This window comes from Micrasema longulum, unplaced genomic scaffold, assembly GCF_059751315.1.
Source record: "Micrasema longulum isolate JH-2025_06_02 unplaced genomic scaffold, ASM5975131v1 h1tg000340l, whole genome shotgun sequence".
NCBI lineage: Eukaryota > Metazoa > Arthropoda > Insecta > Trichoptera > Brachycentridae > Micrasema > Micrasema longulum.
Window position 1 is genome coordinate 2,524,166 of NW_028277543.1, and position 17,360 is coordinate 2,541,525.

Below are 17,360 nucleotides of genomic sequence, written 5' to 3' on the forward strand. Positions count from 1 at the left end.
TGTGAAATATTCTAGTGTGAAAACACCCCTTCAAATAAATATTTCATGTCAACCATGTCGGGAATCGAACCCGAGACCTCTTGCAAGGTAGGCATATGCGCTGACCATTACACCACGAGGCTGGCTCAGTATACCTTTTGCAGATTTGTTTTACAAAAACTATAATCACTGCAGTCAACAAATTATAATTTAAAGTAATACATAATAATTAACGTGATATAAAATATTTGAAAGAATAATGAAAACCAATTAATTAAATGTAAAGAAAAGAAAAAATAGTTAAAACAAGTATTCAAAGTTAAAGGCAATATTTGAAATAATTCAGCTATATAAAACTCATACAGATCAATAAAGATTTTAACTCTTTCATTTCACACATTTGAGTTGAAAAAGGGCAGAATAGTGAGTGTTACAAAGTATAAGGTTTCCAATTTTACTATTGTTATTTCCTGATTTAAAACGTGGCTTAACACGCTGCGTGACATGCACCATTCTGCTAATGTTTGAGGCTCCGTGTCTTATTTATGTTAATGGTTGGGGATTCGATTTTTGATCCTAACAAGAGGGTGGATCCCCAATGATGGATAGTGCTTCACGCTCGGCTGTCGAGCGATGATTTACGATCCTCAGAACTGGGACCAACACCCCGCGGGATCGGACGAACGAAATTCAGTCGGAAAAAATCGATAAGACATTTTTTGATAACGTTGCTACAAAAATACTAAAATTTACCTTAACAAAGATAGGAAAACAATTTTTATGACGAAAAATTGAAGTCTATTTAAATAAATGGCTTATGTCTTGTTATAAGAAAGCTCGATGCGGCCAGTATACACACTATAGCATTGACTATTCGGCTTACGTTTAAACATCCACATTTCCTTTACTCTTCTATCTGTCTACTTTTGTCAAGAATAAAAGTTTAAACCTTAATTGATGCGTGTGAGATTCATCTGCTTGAATTATTTTACCTACTAGGCAACGCCTGAAAATATTTTTCGATTTTTGTACTTCTTTTTAAACCAGAAAACGAGTTCTAAATTTTCTTTATAAAAACATATTCCCGTATTTTGTTATTTATTTCCGAGTATTATGGCACTGGGGCAGTGATTATAAATATGTATCATTGGCGTATCTCTACTGTTCTGTTTTTTTTTCATAAATTGTTCCTGATTCACCTAGGACCATCCCCATAACCCATAAAAGTGCCATGTTTTATATGCCGTAGTCGGACAAATATGATAATATTTAAAAAAAAATGGAAAATATGCTGATAGAAAATTTACTTTCTATTCTTTTTCTTCTTCTTCTAGTGCCTTGCCGGGTCCCCTCGACGTTGGCGAAAATATTTGTTTTTTTTATTCTTATTGAAATTAAAATAAATTAAATTCATGAATCTCGGTTGGGTTCAGCCAGTATTGTTGGCATTCATTTGATTGTATTTTTCTTGGGTCATAGTCACTTAAATTAATAATAAAATCCGCATAAATATGTAAGTAAGGCTGTGTCCAATACAAAGATAATTACACCTGCGAAGAGGTCGAGCAATTCACCTACCTGGGCTCGAGTATAACTGAAAACAATGAGGATCCAGCAAAAATCAGAAAAAGAATCATAGCAGCCAAAAAGACATACTTGTTTTTGCTGCCAGTGTTCAAATCACGTATCGTCTACAGAAAAACTAAAATTACCGTACAAAAAACAATTTTTATACGTACTGTATTGGCATATGGATGTGAGGCGCTAACATTAATAGTAAAGATGGCTGAAATGCTGGACACCTTTGAATGAAAAGTACTCCGAAGAATTTGTGGACCAGCGAGAGAGAATAATCAGTGGCGCATTCGGGATAACGAAGAACTGTTCAATATATACCAGGCCTCTAGCATCCTTGGCACATATGAAGTTACTGAGATTAATTGAACCGGATATGTACAGCGAATGCCTGATTCACGTGTCCCTAAAAGATTAATGAGCGGAAACCTGAGTGGAAGGAGATTAGTGGAAAGACCCAGGCTGAGGTGGGAGGATGAAGTGAGAAAAGATGCAGCGCAGTTCCTCCAGGTGGCAAATTGGAAGATGGCGGCTGACGACAGACATTGTTGGGGGCGAAAGCTGCAGGAGGCCAAAACTGGATACGGGCTGTAGCGCCATTGGAAAGAGAGAGAGAAATATCTAAGCAAAGTATTTTATTTATATACTACAATCATTCCATTTAACAAAACTTTCAGGTGAGTTAAAATAGCATAATATAACTTTCTTTCTTCTTTTTCTTTACGCGAAAACTCTTTTACGACATATTTGTAAAAAAAAATTGTACTGTATTTCCTCTTAAGATTAAAATTAAGATTGTAATAGAGAGGGAAACTATATTCATCCCAAAATTTGATACAACTGGACTAACTACATTAGTTAATCTCATACCTTAACATTAAGTTAAAATTAATTGAAAATTACAATAAACAAAAAAAAAAACGTTTTGTGTTGACGGTATCTAAGAACAAATTGTTACAATTTTAAGATTGGTAATTTAGACAAATTTAATTAAGTGGATTCCATTTAACTGCAAATTTTCACCGCCTATCTTGACTTCCTAATACAAAAAGAATCACTTCCAACTCATAAATCTCCCTTCCTATCCTCTCATCTCACTCCAAAAAATCTTCTGTCATCTGTTTTATGGTATAATTTTTTATCTCCGCCTTTTCTGTCGTTAATTTTCCATTTTATGATTCATCCCCTCGGCGCATTTTACCATGATAACCCGTATATTTGAATATAAGGATGTCGAGGCAAAATAATTATCCTTTGTTTTACTGATTTTATTTTAAATGAAGGATTTTGTGGTTTGGCGAGAAACACTTAAAAAAATCATTTACTGACTCTTCTACGTCTACCGGTTTTGAGACGTACCTGTCTCTTTGTCAAGATATATAAACTAACACAAACTTGCACTGATTATAATAAAATATTATATGTTGTTTTAACAATAATTAAAAGGGAGAAAGGAAGGAGTATGAATTCAAAAGGTAAGTTAATCATTACATTATGTAGGGCATCACCAACAAGCCGTGAGGTTGGCAGAGCCAAACACCGCTTTGGCCCGCAACGCGTAATCCGATGCATCGTCAGCTCGGACAAGTTATTAAACGTCGTGCATCGGAAGAACATTCACATTTCATCTAAGCATTTCGTGTTGCCCGTCCACCAGCTTCTTGCAAAGTGTTCGTTATTGTAAATTCGTTCAATAAAAAAATTGTTGCGGAGATACACGCGAGTTAAATCTTTACAATTTTATTCAGAAAGAATTTACAACAGAGAACACGAGGAGCTGGTGGACGGGCGACACAAAATGTCATTACGAAATGTGAATGTTCTTCCGATGCACGACATTTTATAACTTGTCCGAGCTGATGTTGCATTAGAATACGCGTTGCGGGCCAAAGCGGTGTTCGGCTCTGCCAACCTCACGGCTTGTTGGTAATGCCCTCGACTACGTTGAAATATCGTGTACGAAAAGGTTATTTGATAGCTAATAATGAAAGTAGCATTATTTTTCAAAGTCATCAATTGGATGGTGAGATTCCATAATAACATTGCAAATAACAAAATATTTAAGACCTTGTTTTGGGACAACATATCAAACCAGGAACCCTTGTACAATAGTTCGACATCATCAAGGTATAATACTCTCCAATAGAAAGAGTATTTCCCTCTTAAACATAGTTTCACTGATGTGAAATATGTCGATCTCCAAACTGATAATGTTCAGCTGCCAAACAGCTCTTCCAATCGGCATAACCAGAGGCAGGTTGGTTCTGGAAGCCGGGACGTAAAACAGTATGTGCTGTAGCTGTCGGAAATATCCACCAGGAACACAAAAATTGATACTCTCTAAAATGGCCGAGTTCCCAATGAAACCTCTTATAAATAGCTCCAAGATACTTATCTGACCTTGTTTCTAGGGAAAATACATATCGAAGAAAATGTACTCTTAAGTCAGCATTTGATTCAGGAAGAGGAAAACTTGTCGAAATCCGGTGCTGTCCAAACAACAGATTTGGAGATCAGCCCCTCTGCCTGGAACCAATTGCCTTCAAACTTACGAATCATCGAAAGTCCTAGTCAGTTCAGATCCCAACTAAAATCTCACTTCTAAAGATTATCATACCCTCAGTTTTAAATCAGAAAATAAAACATGTCACTTTAGTTTAGTTAAATGTAAGTTTAAGTATACAATTGTAAAGAGCCCCTGAGGTGTTTTTTTACAAAAATGGTGCCATATAAATCAGGCAAATATTATTATTTTTATTATATTATCAGTCTGAAGAAATGGGTTAGTGTAAACCCATCCCTTCTAAGTTGCAAACTGTTGGTCCCAAGCCCCAAGAGAAATGCAGCGGGATAAATCCACAGATGACTACCATACCCTCTCACGAAGATATGCTTCAAGATATTTTTTTCACCCTCTCCAACATGAGGGAATATCTTGGACTCTATATCGCCGAGGCACTCTCATGTTAATGCAATCAGTGTCCCGACTAAGACACGGGTACATCTTGAAATCGGTAGACATAGAAAAGTCAGTAAGTGTTTTATAATAATAATAATAATGATTTATTAACAAAAATAACAATGTCTTTATCTACTACATACACACTTAGGTAATAAATTTTTCTGGATCATGTCTAGTTTGCCTTACTAGGTACAACCTGTTTTAAGACAGATATTTGTATGCAAAATAAACAATTATATTTCTACCTACTTGTTTATTTATTATACTGTTATATAATTTAAATTTACACAGTTTGTTATTTAAGAATGTTTTTAAGCACATTTTCCGATTTTTCTCTACCTTAACCCAGTAACTTATTTTTGACAAATTTATTTAATTGAATCCGGGTCATGGTTTTGCAATGTTTGGGTAACATATTTAATATTTTGGGGCTCAGAAACCTGAAATTTCTTTGCCTAAATTCAGAGTTTGTGGTAGACCTCATGGCCCACTTTTGGTAGTGTGGGAGTGTTCCTTTCTATATACAAACTTACAAATATTTTATTAAATTGTTAGACCACAAAGTTAATTACCAGATTATTTAAAAATGAATTTCTGCGTGGGTTTGTAGGGATTATTACTAATTAGGTATATCACTAGAAAAAAAATACTATGCATATTTTGGGCATCGCAATTTATCGCTATATCTAAGGATGTTTTAAATAATGGGCTTATCGGCGGTAAAAAAGGCCAATTGCTAATTAGTTAAATCATACATTTTAGAATGTCATTTCAAAAACCATTAGAATGAGGTAGTGCAATTATGGATCTTCTCTATCCCTTAGAGTGGTTAATTTGGGGTTATGTATTTTTTCCATGTGACTAATTTTTGCGTCATATATTGCTACATTAATGGTTAAACGTCCAAAAATAAGAACTCGTGAAATCAAACATGATGGTTGTTGGATGCTCGATACCTTCGACCTCGGGACCGTAAACAAGGCCTGCCCTCTCGCGATACGCGTGTTCGAAAAAAAAAGGGAACGTTTGATTTTAGGTAAACTAATTGACGTTATGGTTTTGAGTGTCAATCCTGGAATTAATGAAAGGAGTAAGGACTTACGGTTTCCTCCCTTTGGCACTGGTCCAGAAAGACACCGTTATCGTTTGCACTCGTCACGTTTGCACGTTTTTGTATGTTGGTGATTCGAAATCACTGTCTCGCTCGCGGTACGGTTTTCGTTGTGTTGTCACGCGTTGCTTTCTTGACTCGCCGTCAGGGAGAAGAAGGTACATTGGGATTCAAAACAAGGACCACCGGAATCAAAGGAAGGAATGGCTTGACACTTGAATAAAAGAACATGAATCCGAAACAATGGTTTTCATTTAGAACGTTATTGCGTCTTTAAACATAACCAAAAACACTTAATTAGGTTGAATTAACCAAACCATGTTAGTTTTATTTCCGTTTTCGAAGCAGTTTCATACACCATTCAATGTTAAATCCTAAGTGTGGCCAGTATATGAAACAAAGTGTCGTCGCATTAAGAAAATAAAAATGTTCAAACTAATCACTCTTTAGGAGGTAGAGAAGATTCGGAATACCACCACAAGTTGTGGTTTTTCTCTATATCACACATAGAACTTGAATTCTACGGTCTAAATTCTTGTTAAAATAATTACAACATTTTTGTAATAATTCCGCTCTGAGCAACGTTTGGCGAGATAGTTTCTTATTTCATTGAAGTCAACTGATTTATTTTTCCACGTGCCTATTTCTGCGGCCATAAACTGGAAATTGCGGGCGTTCTGTATCAGATTTGGTTTTATTAATATTATAGAACAGATAAAAGAAATAAGGTCGTGAAACTAAGACATGTAGTCTGAAAATGTTTTTCGCAGCATGAATATCGTACGAAATTTCACGTATTGTGTATAAAAAATAATCAAGAAGTTAAATTATAAATAGATATATTATGTTAATAAAATTTGTATAAAACCACTCACCGACTTATCTGTCTACCGGTTTTGAAACGTAGCCCGTCTCTTCGTCAGGACAACAACACTACACCAACATGCAAATATCACTACACACCTTCACCATAGTAGATTTGCAAAAATATAAAATCGACATGCAGGTTGGACACATGCTTCACTACGCCACCACCGAGGGTCAATGACTTATGAAGCTAATATTTCAAAAGGATTAACAATCGGAAAAGGAGGAATAAGGGAGAATATATAAATAGATAGTCTAAATGGGTAACAAACCAACCAATAAAAACAAACAAATATATTAGTAGATTAAAATTTTTTTTATATAGAAACATGGTATATTACCAATGCTGTTGGATTTCGTTAAAACAAATAATTTCTCGTTGAACCCTTTTTGTTCTTAGCTTTTTTTCTGATAAATATTTTTTTTTTTTAGAAAGTGTAATTTACGCGTTTACATTTTGGAAGAGGTGTAGGTATGTTTATTGGCATCAACAAAATATCTGCAGTATCTACATACCCAAATATTCATGTAGGGCCATTTCACGATAGTATATCCGTGACTTAAAAGAAAGTGCCTTACTTATAAACCTATTATAAAGTTACGTCTAGGCATAACGACAGAATAGGGATGCGAATACCTTTTCTTTCGACAACTATAATAAGAATAACTCTATCCGTATTCTATAACAACTATGCATAGGCATAGCTTTAAACTAAGTTTATGAGTAAGGCCCCTAGAGTCATTATTTCAATTAACTCTTAAAAGACTGTGGTAAATAATCCCTCTGCGCTCGGTGATGTAACATTGTGTAAACACTAGTAAAAGACGGAATATTCTTAAGTTCAGACATTTGAAAAAAAAACATGGAGACATACTGTTTAATAATTATTTTTCCATAATTCTTGCAAATAAACATACAATTTAGCCCTGTTTTAGCAAAATCATAAATACGCCGCCCATAAAAACTATACGATTGTGCCATTTTAAAATGGTGTTTCTTCTAAATCACGCTTTTTAAGATTAAATTGTGACAAAAATACAGATTTTCAGAGGTATTTCTCAACAAAAAGATCCACGCAACTAAAATGTTCAGTAATTACTTTTGACTCGCAGATTACGCCATTTTAATGTCAATGAATGGGCCCTTCCAATATGATAATATTAAATAAATAAATTATGATAAATTTAGATTTTGCTATAAACATACTGTTAAAATGAAATATTTATAAACAAAATATTTTTCTTAAACAAGAAAAAAACCTTATTCCATAAAAAAGGATTGAAATTTAGACCTTTTTCAATTTTGAAACGATTATTGAAGGTATAAGTTAATGTAAAATTAATGAAAAATACCCCAAATTTGATGTGACATCAAATGCATTTATTTTTGTTGAAAAAATATCGTGATTTTGAGAAATCGTTGTTTTGAAATAGCAGAGTCGTAAGATTTTCTTACTTTTTGTCAGACTGCGTTATTAGGTGTAATGTTAAGTAGAAACGGATGGAGAACGTAAAAAATAAACGTTAAAGAAAATTAAAATGAAGAAATCAAAAACCAGTGGATCAAATTTACCGCTTTAGCGACTTCCAACATGTCGCAAAAGCAATAAAAATGGTCACTGCTTGTTACAAATTTGTGGACTTAAGTATCACTCGTCTTTTATTTCTTCATTAAATTATAGCAAAATTCTACAAATTATTTCCACCAACGATCTTAAAACTTTTAAAACTTTTAAAGTGTAGTAGAATCATAATAAAAATACATTTAAAATAGGTAATGTAATAATTTCTCAACTAAGTTTTATCTATGTAGATATACGAATGTTATCTTTTAATATTACAGGAAAAGCATAAGATTGGAGATAGGTTTCCGTAAAAAGTCTTTCAGGAATTTCAGGCATCTAATTAGAAAAGTTTCAAGTCTTTTTGCCATGAGGGATGAAAAGTAGAACTTTCATGGAAAGAAAACTTCGGAAAAGGTTGTTTTAAAAATAAAGTTGCGTACTTTGAATTTGTTTGTAGATAAGGAGAGTAACTGAATTTTCGTTTTCTCCGTTAATAAACTGTTTTTCAAAATTAAGATTTTTTTTAATCCGGCTCGAAGGACCAAAAATAATGTTCAGTCAGCTCATCGCTTTTGAGGTTTTGTACACTGATGACAGATAGGATAGGTCGTATATTATTATTGTACCCATTTTAAGTTCTTTTGTGTACCTCCCTTGTATGAAGAACTCGCAATTTACAATTTTATGTATAATGACTCTTTATGTTTACCGGTTCGAGACGTACTGTACAATTTTAATAAGGAAACAGGAGTTAAAATTTTACCAATTTTTTTCATTTTAAAGTGATACTGTGTTTATTAGATTTGTTCCGACGTTTCGGCTACCAATGTGCCTACTGCCGACTGCGACACGGTACAAATGACTAGTACTTAAACACATACTTTTTTTCTACAAAACACTCAGTTTACCCTTAAGATGGCTCCTGCAAGGGTAGCTGAAACGTCAGAACAAATCCAACAGACACGGTATCACACAAAAAAAAAACAAATTGATAACATTTACCGTAAAAACCTTCTCACCTATTTAATATTTTACATTCAAATAATAAAATTTAGTTTAGTTGTTAGTTAGTTTAATCATCACAATGTACGCTTTTGTATATTAAAAAAATACAGTAGAATTAAAATTTAAAAAATATGTTTTATTTTAGAGACATTACCAAATTTAACATGGGATTCACAATAAATAAAAAAGGACTTAAATTGTACAACATAGATGTATTTCACATTAAAAAAGCATTAAAAATAATATTCCCCTTATAAACAATAAAATATCTTTCAATACAACCCACTTTTTTATTTAAAAATTAACCAATAACGTTCAACCCCTAAGCTCGCCCCCCTCCCCCCTAATCCCATCCCTATAAATATATCGCGGAATATTGTTAAATTAATTTTAGTGCATGCTCGGATATGTTAAGTTTGCATCCCCTTTAGCTCTGCATGTAATTTTAATATGTTATTATTTTTTTGTAAATACTTTATATGCTTAAGTGATGGTAAGGGTGAAAGTGTATTTGCATGTTGGTGTAGTGAGTGTCCTGACGAAGAGACGGATATGTCTCGAAATTGGTAGACATAAAAAGTCAGTGAGTGGTAAAATACTCATCTTTACTAAAACTAATAAAAATGTGTGACCACAAAATTAATGCTTTCAAAATAAATAATGTAAAATTAGTACTTGAAAAAAATATAGACCTGATTGAAGCAAACAAAAGCCAAGTGAGGGTTATCACTAAAGCCCTGACAGGGCATTGCAGATTGAATACCTTGTTGGAGTTAATCCCTCTAAAACGTCCTTTACATATGTTATGTGAATGTAATGCTTCATGTCACAAAAGGGGCCGCAGGTTTGTTGGACCATTGCGCATTGGTCGAACCAGATGATGTGAGAACACCCGCCCTGATTCACTGTACAATAATAATTGAACAGTGCTTTATTTATTTAATAGTTTAATTTTAAAATCAAAGTAGGTTCGGTGTGTAAATGTTTTCAACCATCGAAATATTTCAAATTTCGAATTCACAAATGTGGTCCAAAATATTAACCATTTTTGCCTTTTGTAGTTGCGGGACGTGTATAATCCAGCTCTTAATTGTAAACGCCTTTGAAAAAAGTAATTATAAAGACCAAAAATTCAATTATTTAGTAATGTGGACGGAAGTAAGATTCATACCGTCCATTTGCTCTGTATCTGCAAGACGTACTGTAATCTAATTCCAATCTGTTTTCTGTTATTAAATTCTATCATAATTGGAAACCAGGAAATAGAATCTCAACCGTCCATGTGATTTTCACAAAATGGCGCTTAATAAATTATCTAAAATATTCATAATAATATATTTATATATAATTTGATAATTTACATAGCGCCGTTTTTGTGAAAATCACCTAAAGGGCGCCGTACAATAAATAAATATCCCACCACGTCTTGTAGCTACAGAGCGCATGAACGGTTGGGATTCTTGTTCCTCGTCTCCAATTATGATATACAGGAGCTAGATTACAGCACGTCTTGCAGCTACAGAGCGCATAGACAATAAGAAATCTAGCCCTTATTAACATTTTTTATTTGACTATAAAGTTTGGAGATTTAGTGATATTTCAAAAAAATATACAAAAAACAAATTAATAAAAATAGATGTTAGATAACAAGTCTTGGAGCTACTGAGCGTATGGACGGTTGGAATTCTAGACCTCATTTACTAAATTTGGATATTTGATAGTTGATAACATTTACATATTGAAGCTAGATCTAATCGTCTTGCAGCTACAAAGTACATGGACGAGTGAAGTTTTGGCAACATAAAATTATCAATAAATTAACATAAAAAAACATTGAGCATAATAGTAAATTTGTAAAGTGTTCGTGCTATAAAGTAAACAATAAAAAACTTAACAGATAAAACACTTTAACATTATGGATAAAATAACAGATAAAAATATCCGAAGGGTAGCTTTCGTAGATGTTCGGTAGTCACTAGTCACTGTCGTATCGCACAAGCGCAAACATATGTTTTTGCTAAATTTCTAGAAGATGGTCCAGTTCACATGTAGTTGCCGGAGGGAGGAAAGAAGCCTATTGTTCCAACGACTTTGCATCCATTTTAGTCTGTATTATTTCATTTTATAATGAGTATAAAATTACCGCTTAATTTAATTTATATCTAATAGCCCGTCACTTTAAGGGCTTGGAGAATAGGAGAAGATTTTTAGGACTTGCATAACAGATCTATACAGGTCGCAGTTACGTCAAAAGATAATTCAATAATGATTCTTATCTACAAGAATAAGAAAAAGGTCCGTTTTTTTTTACCGTTTTCGCAACGGATGTGTACCCGTTTTTTCAGTATACGACCGTTTTTATACTGTGAAAACGGGCCGGTGAGAAACGGGAGTCCTTGTTGACGGTCCATTTATTTATATTAGTCTATACAAAACTGTCCAACGGACAACGCCAACGGTTCAATATAAAAACGAGTGTACCCGTTGCAAAAATGCTCGTTAACAAAGACCACGAAAAAACGCGTACATACCCGTTGCAACAACCGTCGTTAACAATGGGCCTTAGAACTATACCGTAACTTTTTCTAATGCACCTAGCCTAGGGTTGCCATATTTTGGTAGGGTCTCGTCAAGACGTTCTGGAATGGGGATATACAGCAACAAAAAAAAAACAATTTTATAATCGTTATTCAGAAATATAATGGATAGGTTTTTCTTACATTTTATTTGGTGCTTCAATTTATATTTTTTCTGACATAATATTGACGTAATACTGCAATATTGATTCTACAGTCCCTAGCAGCAGACGAATTTTTTTATCGTTGCTTTTTACTTGGCCAACATCAATTATATTACTTTTTTCAATGTGCTTTTATGAGTAGGAATGGAAATTAAATACTCGCTAAAAAAAAAAATATGTATATTTCACAAAGCCCATCAACTTCCAATCTATCGAGGCAAAATGAGCTTCAATGAATTTCTTTAAATACATCAATTGCTGGAAGCATTTGCAACCATATTTACACATCCATAGTCAGTACGGCCGTAGAAGATTTATGTTGATTAACAGCATTTTACGGTGTAATTTTAAATCGGGACATTATAGGTTTCATAGAGACGTCGGGACAGAGGGCTTAATAACGGTGACAGTCCCAATATATCAAAACGGATGGCAACCCTAACTTAGCCCTAAGATTTGTCATATTAGGCAGGGTCTCTCTGGGAAGTTTTGGGATATGGATTCGTAATAAAAAAAACATTTTTGAAGTGATATTTCTTGCGAAAGAAGTACTTGCTGATAATACTTTTAATTTTGATTTTGATTGCGGACAATAAACTGACATACAACGACCATATACATAATACAGTAAATAAATCACTGAAATAACTTGGATTCATTAACAGAATATCCTCTGATGTTGTTAATGTCTGTACAATCAAAACTCTTTATTGCTCCACTGTTCGCCCTCTTCTAGAATATGCCTTCGTGGTCTGGTCTCCATTCAATGTGAATCGCATTAATCACATTGAATCAGTCCAACATCGCTTGCTTCGAAAAGTAGCGTGGATGCTTGGACTAGAGAGAGGTAATTATTATTTTGCTGATAAAGAGACAATGTTGAATATTTCTAGTCTACAAAAACGTAGAACTAATATTGATTCCAAATATATGTTCGGCTTTCTAAATGGTATAATCGATGTTCCATCATAACTGGGACAAGTAAAATTCTATATTCCGACTCGTAGATTGAGAAACAAGAAGTACTGTTCAACGATCGACATAGAACAAACTATGGCCTTAATTCTCAAATGTTTTTGTCGTATTGTTAACTCAAGAAAAGATCTGGACTTTTTTTGGTTAAGGTTTACAATGGTTTAAACGAGCACTAAATAAATAGTCCAGATCTTGTCTTGATGTCCCTAATGTTTGTCAATACTTCTTTTTTTTATGTTTATAACTATTTTTTGATGTAGTATTAAAATCCTATAAATTGTAAAAATGGACAATGTCCGTTAATAAATACATGTTATTTTAGATTGACAGAAAAACTGTATTAAAATATTTATTTATTAATTTGCTGTTCATTCGCATATTCTATTAATAATTGCTACGATCGCAAACTGAATCGGGTTGTGGTCCTGTGGCTAGTGTCTCGGACTCACGGACCAAAGGTCCGTGGTTCGAATCCTACTCTACCCCAACTTGATTCCCATTTTCTAATAGTGAATTATTTACAACTCGTTGAAAATGGGCCTCAAAATTAAATATTTGGGTAAATCATAAGAACGCAAATATTTCTTTAAAAAAATATATATAAAAAAAATAACGGGACAAATAGCAACCCTAACTATGATACAATAATAATAAAATACAATAGAAAAAGAATTACAATTCACAACAAAAAGACTTGAGACCGAATAATATATTTAGTACCTATTTAATAAATTATTTCAATTTTACATTGTTTATGTAGTTTCTTCTCAGTTTTCAATTAGAATCTTTATTCCAAAACCATGGAAATATTATTAAAATCTTAATGGAGTGTTGAAAACAAAGCATGAACATAATAATTGTGGTTAATGATTCAAGGAATTTAAAACAAAGGTCTTCCCCGCGCCAGCCAACTTCTTAAAAATAAATTCTAATATTCGTTTTCATTTTCATCTCGCTTATTGTGAATTAAAAGGTTCTATAATCTGAAAACAAAGAGAAAAGGTTGAATAGCTTGAAAGGAAAGTTTTAAATACTAAAGTAAAAAAATAGCAATATTCAAGCAATAGCAATAGAATTTTAAGTGCTTTTATTTTGTTTTACTGCATATATATTTGAGGTTCATTATTTATTTATTTTTAAAAAACAACAGTCGACCATGATATAATAACATTTTCTTTAAAAATATTGTTTAAAAACAGACCAGCAAAGTTTCTAAATAAAAATCAAACATTTTATTAATTGTGTTACAACAAAAGGATGTGTTTATGTGTATTTGTATGATAGTAAGTGTAGATGTGTGTTTATGTGTATTAGTGTTGGAGTAAGTGCTCAGGTGTGTGCATCATTAAATAGTTAGTGGTATCGCATCGCAGCCAGAAATAATAAGTCTTAATTTATTTTTAAATAAATTAAGGGGTATGTAAAATATAATCTCAGAATTATCGATCATACCGCGCAACAATCGATATAAATGTGTAGTCAAATACACATTCCTTCTAGTCTCTAAACTTTTGGAACCAAGCATACCCTGGAGAAACTCGGTCGGGTAGAGCCAAGGATAATACCGGCATTCTCTCATGTAGAGATAGAAACTTCTTTTCGATTTTCTCTATCATAAGAGAGTACTTCAGTTCATGTGGCCCCCAAATCATCGAGCCACTCTCGAGTCTACTTCGCACCAAGGAGTTTAAAAGAGTTCTCAGTACGCGGGTATTTTTGAAAACCCTGGCAGTACGCAGAACAAATCCTAACATCTTCAATGAATTACCACTGGCTCTATGTGTTCATGAAATGTCAGAGTGCTCACAAATCTAACACCCAGATCCTTAACATTCGATGTTCGTATCAGATATAATATAATATGATAATAAAATATAGAAATTTAATTAATAATGAATTTCAGAAATATGGATGTTCAAATATTTTGTTTGCGTTGCATTTAGATGAATTGGTTCAGCCGAATGAATTAAACTCACATGATAAAGATTTCAGCTCTTTTACTTCAGAAAAGTCAACAGCTGGAAGAGCTGAGAAAATTTGGATGTTCAAACATAGGCAAAATGGTGAATGGTACACAGTGTGTAAAGTGGCCACTTAAACCAGCCAACGACAGGTCATAAGCCCTGTAAATACCTAGACTTCCATATTCCCTACTATAAGGTATTCTCCATCCCTGTTGTAATTTGTTAACAATATGTTCTGTTTGCAAAACAGTGAAAAAGGTATCTGATACAATTAAGTAAAATTAAATGTAAAGCAAACATTTAAGACACCGTCTATCTTTACTAGGCATAGTAATAACATGTTAGAGAGAATCATAAATCATAAAAACAATATTGCTTTTCTAAGCAAGTTTTTAAACATGTAAGCACTTAAAATTTGTAGCTACAAGCGTCTTGTTCTCAATTGTTTTTTTATAGAATGAGGTGAAATAGTCAGGGCTAAAACTATTTTATTTAAAGGCCTTTGGAGTTAAGCCAACACGCATTGAAATATCAAATAAAACCCAACGAATGACCATGCATGGATACTTCTTCTATTTTCTTAGCCTTTACGTCTACTTTATTTGAGGCGCTGAGAGCCGTAGAAACTAAAGCCATATTTGACATCAATTTAAATCGAGTACGCAAGTAGTAAGATAAAAAGAGTTATAAGCCGCACAGACTAAAACCATAAGAAACTAGAATAAACATTTTTATTTAAGGCAAAATTACAATATCAAAAAAATACAAAGGAAAAAATAATCGTCAAATTTGTGTGGAAATTGAGCTGTAAAAACACTCTCTTTACACATTTAAAACCGTTTCAGATTGAGTCTTCTTTTTGTTATAAAAATAAAGTGCTTTTTTGATTTTCCAAATTAATAAACCGCGATTTCGATTAAATTGAAGATCATTTTCTTTTTCATTTGACTTTTTCCATACATACGAGTATTTATTTCATTGGCAGGCTATTTGTTAAATAACAATTTCCACTAACCAACCGATAGTTGCTATTTTTATATATTTAGCTTAAAACGTATGCGAGAAAAAAAATATTTTTTTAAAGAACTGACGATACTTGTACTTAAATTAAGTAAAATCGATACTAGTCTTCAATGGATGAGGAGAATAAAGAAAACGATAAAGAGTTAAGATTTAGAAAAAGTAAGATGTTTCTTCAGACGTGATTTTTCTGAGATACAATAGAAACATATTTTTTTAAAAAAAATATTTTTTACATATTCATTACAGCAATGAATTATTTATACAACAAATTATTTAAGTAGTAAATGTAAATACATTTTTTTTTTTGCTGGTGGTTCATCTAAACTGCCTAACGAGGGATAGCTTTCCCGCTCTAAGGCAGTAAATTATGTATTTTAGAATAATATTAAAAAGTAATTACTAAATTTCATACAAGTCATGGTCAAAATAGCTTTGTATTCAAAGGTGTAAAAAATTATAATCATCTTCCTAATGAACTAAAAACTATTAAAAATAATATATCAATAAATAAATTTGAAGTTAATCCAAAGAAATTTTTTAAGATCGTGTAAAAACAACATTAAATTTTAATTAGCATGAATGTATTATTGTTTTATGTTTTTTCTTTATATATCCTATGTTTTTATTTTTCTTTTCGTTTACTCGTATTTAAAATTATATAAACTCTTATAAATAAATAACTAAAACAGTGTAAGTCACTCTCCAAGCACAAGAGTTAGTCTCTTTTTTTGGAGAGTTACAGTGATAACATTTACTAGATGTGTAAAAGTAGATATATTTAGAATTTTACAAAAATATGTACTTTTTATGAAATTTATGAATAAAAAAATAAAAAAAATTACAGTTTAATTTTTGTGTGTGCTTTTTCTATATTCATGCAAAGATATATATTACAAAAAAAAAGGCCAAGAGCCCGGTGTTGAATTGGATACAACATAATGGAAAGTGGAAGCATGCATATTTTTAAAGAATCATCATCTTTCCCTTTTGGCACCACATGGTGCATATGGCACTGCATTGGTACACCAATCCCGGCGTATCTTGATAGTTTTTGTTACATGAAGGTTAGAAGATAAGTCTTATGCTTCAGGTGCCTGTGATATATTCTAGTGCAAAAACACCTTTTTGAATCAATATTTTATGTCAACCATGTCGGGAATTGAACCCGAGACCTCTTGCACAATATACAAACGTCCTGACTATTACACCATGAGGCAAATAAAATAATTCTAAAAGTAAAATTTAATACATAATCAGAAATTTTAATAAACACCGAGACAACATGCTATTTAAAGAATATATATGCCAGCTTGGATTTGTAGACGGCACCACATGTTTCATGTACCAATAAGTAAAACATCGTATGTTAAAAATGCTTTTTTTCGTAGGAATTTTTCAGTTTACAATACAAAATTTAAAGATATAGATTACACAAATATCACTCTGTCAGATTTAAAATTTACACTAAAAAGGCATTATGTAACTTAGTAGACATTATAATAATAAATATATATATCTTCCTTCCTTTCCTTATCCTCTCTTCAAGCATCCTTGTCTTAATCCCGCCCAATTTACAATTACTTACTGTTCTCAA

The 17,360-nt window shown here is 32.6% G+C and overlaps 1 long non-coding RNA gene across 1 annotated transcript; it reads left to right on the forward strand.

Annotated features, from left to right (window-relative positions):
- Nucleotides 1–1,295: 1,295 nt before the first annotated feature.
- Nucleotides 1,296–4,476, forward strand: LOC148282344 (uncharacterized). Its single transcript, XR_015822122.1, has 2 exons — nucleotides 1,296–3,258; nucleotides 4,216–4,476. It is a non-coding gene; the product is annotated as an uncharacterized LOC148282344 (long non-coding RNA).
- Nucleotides 4,477–17,360: the final 12,884 nt, after the last annotated feature.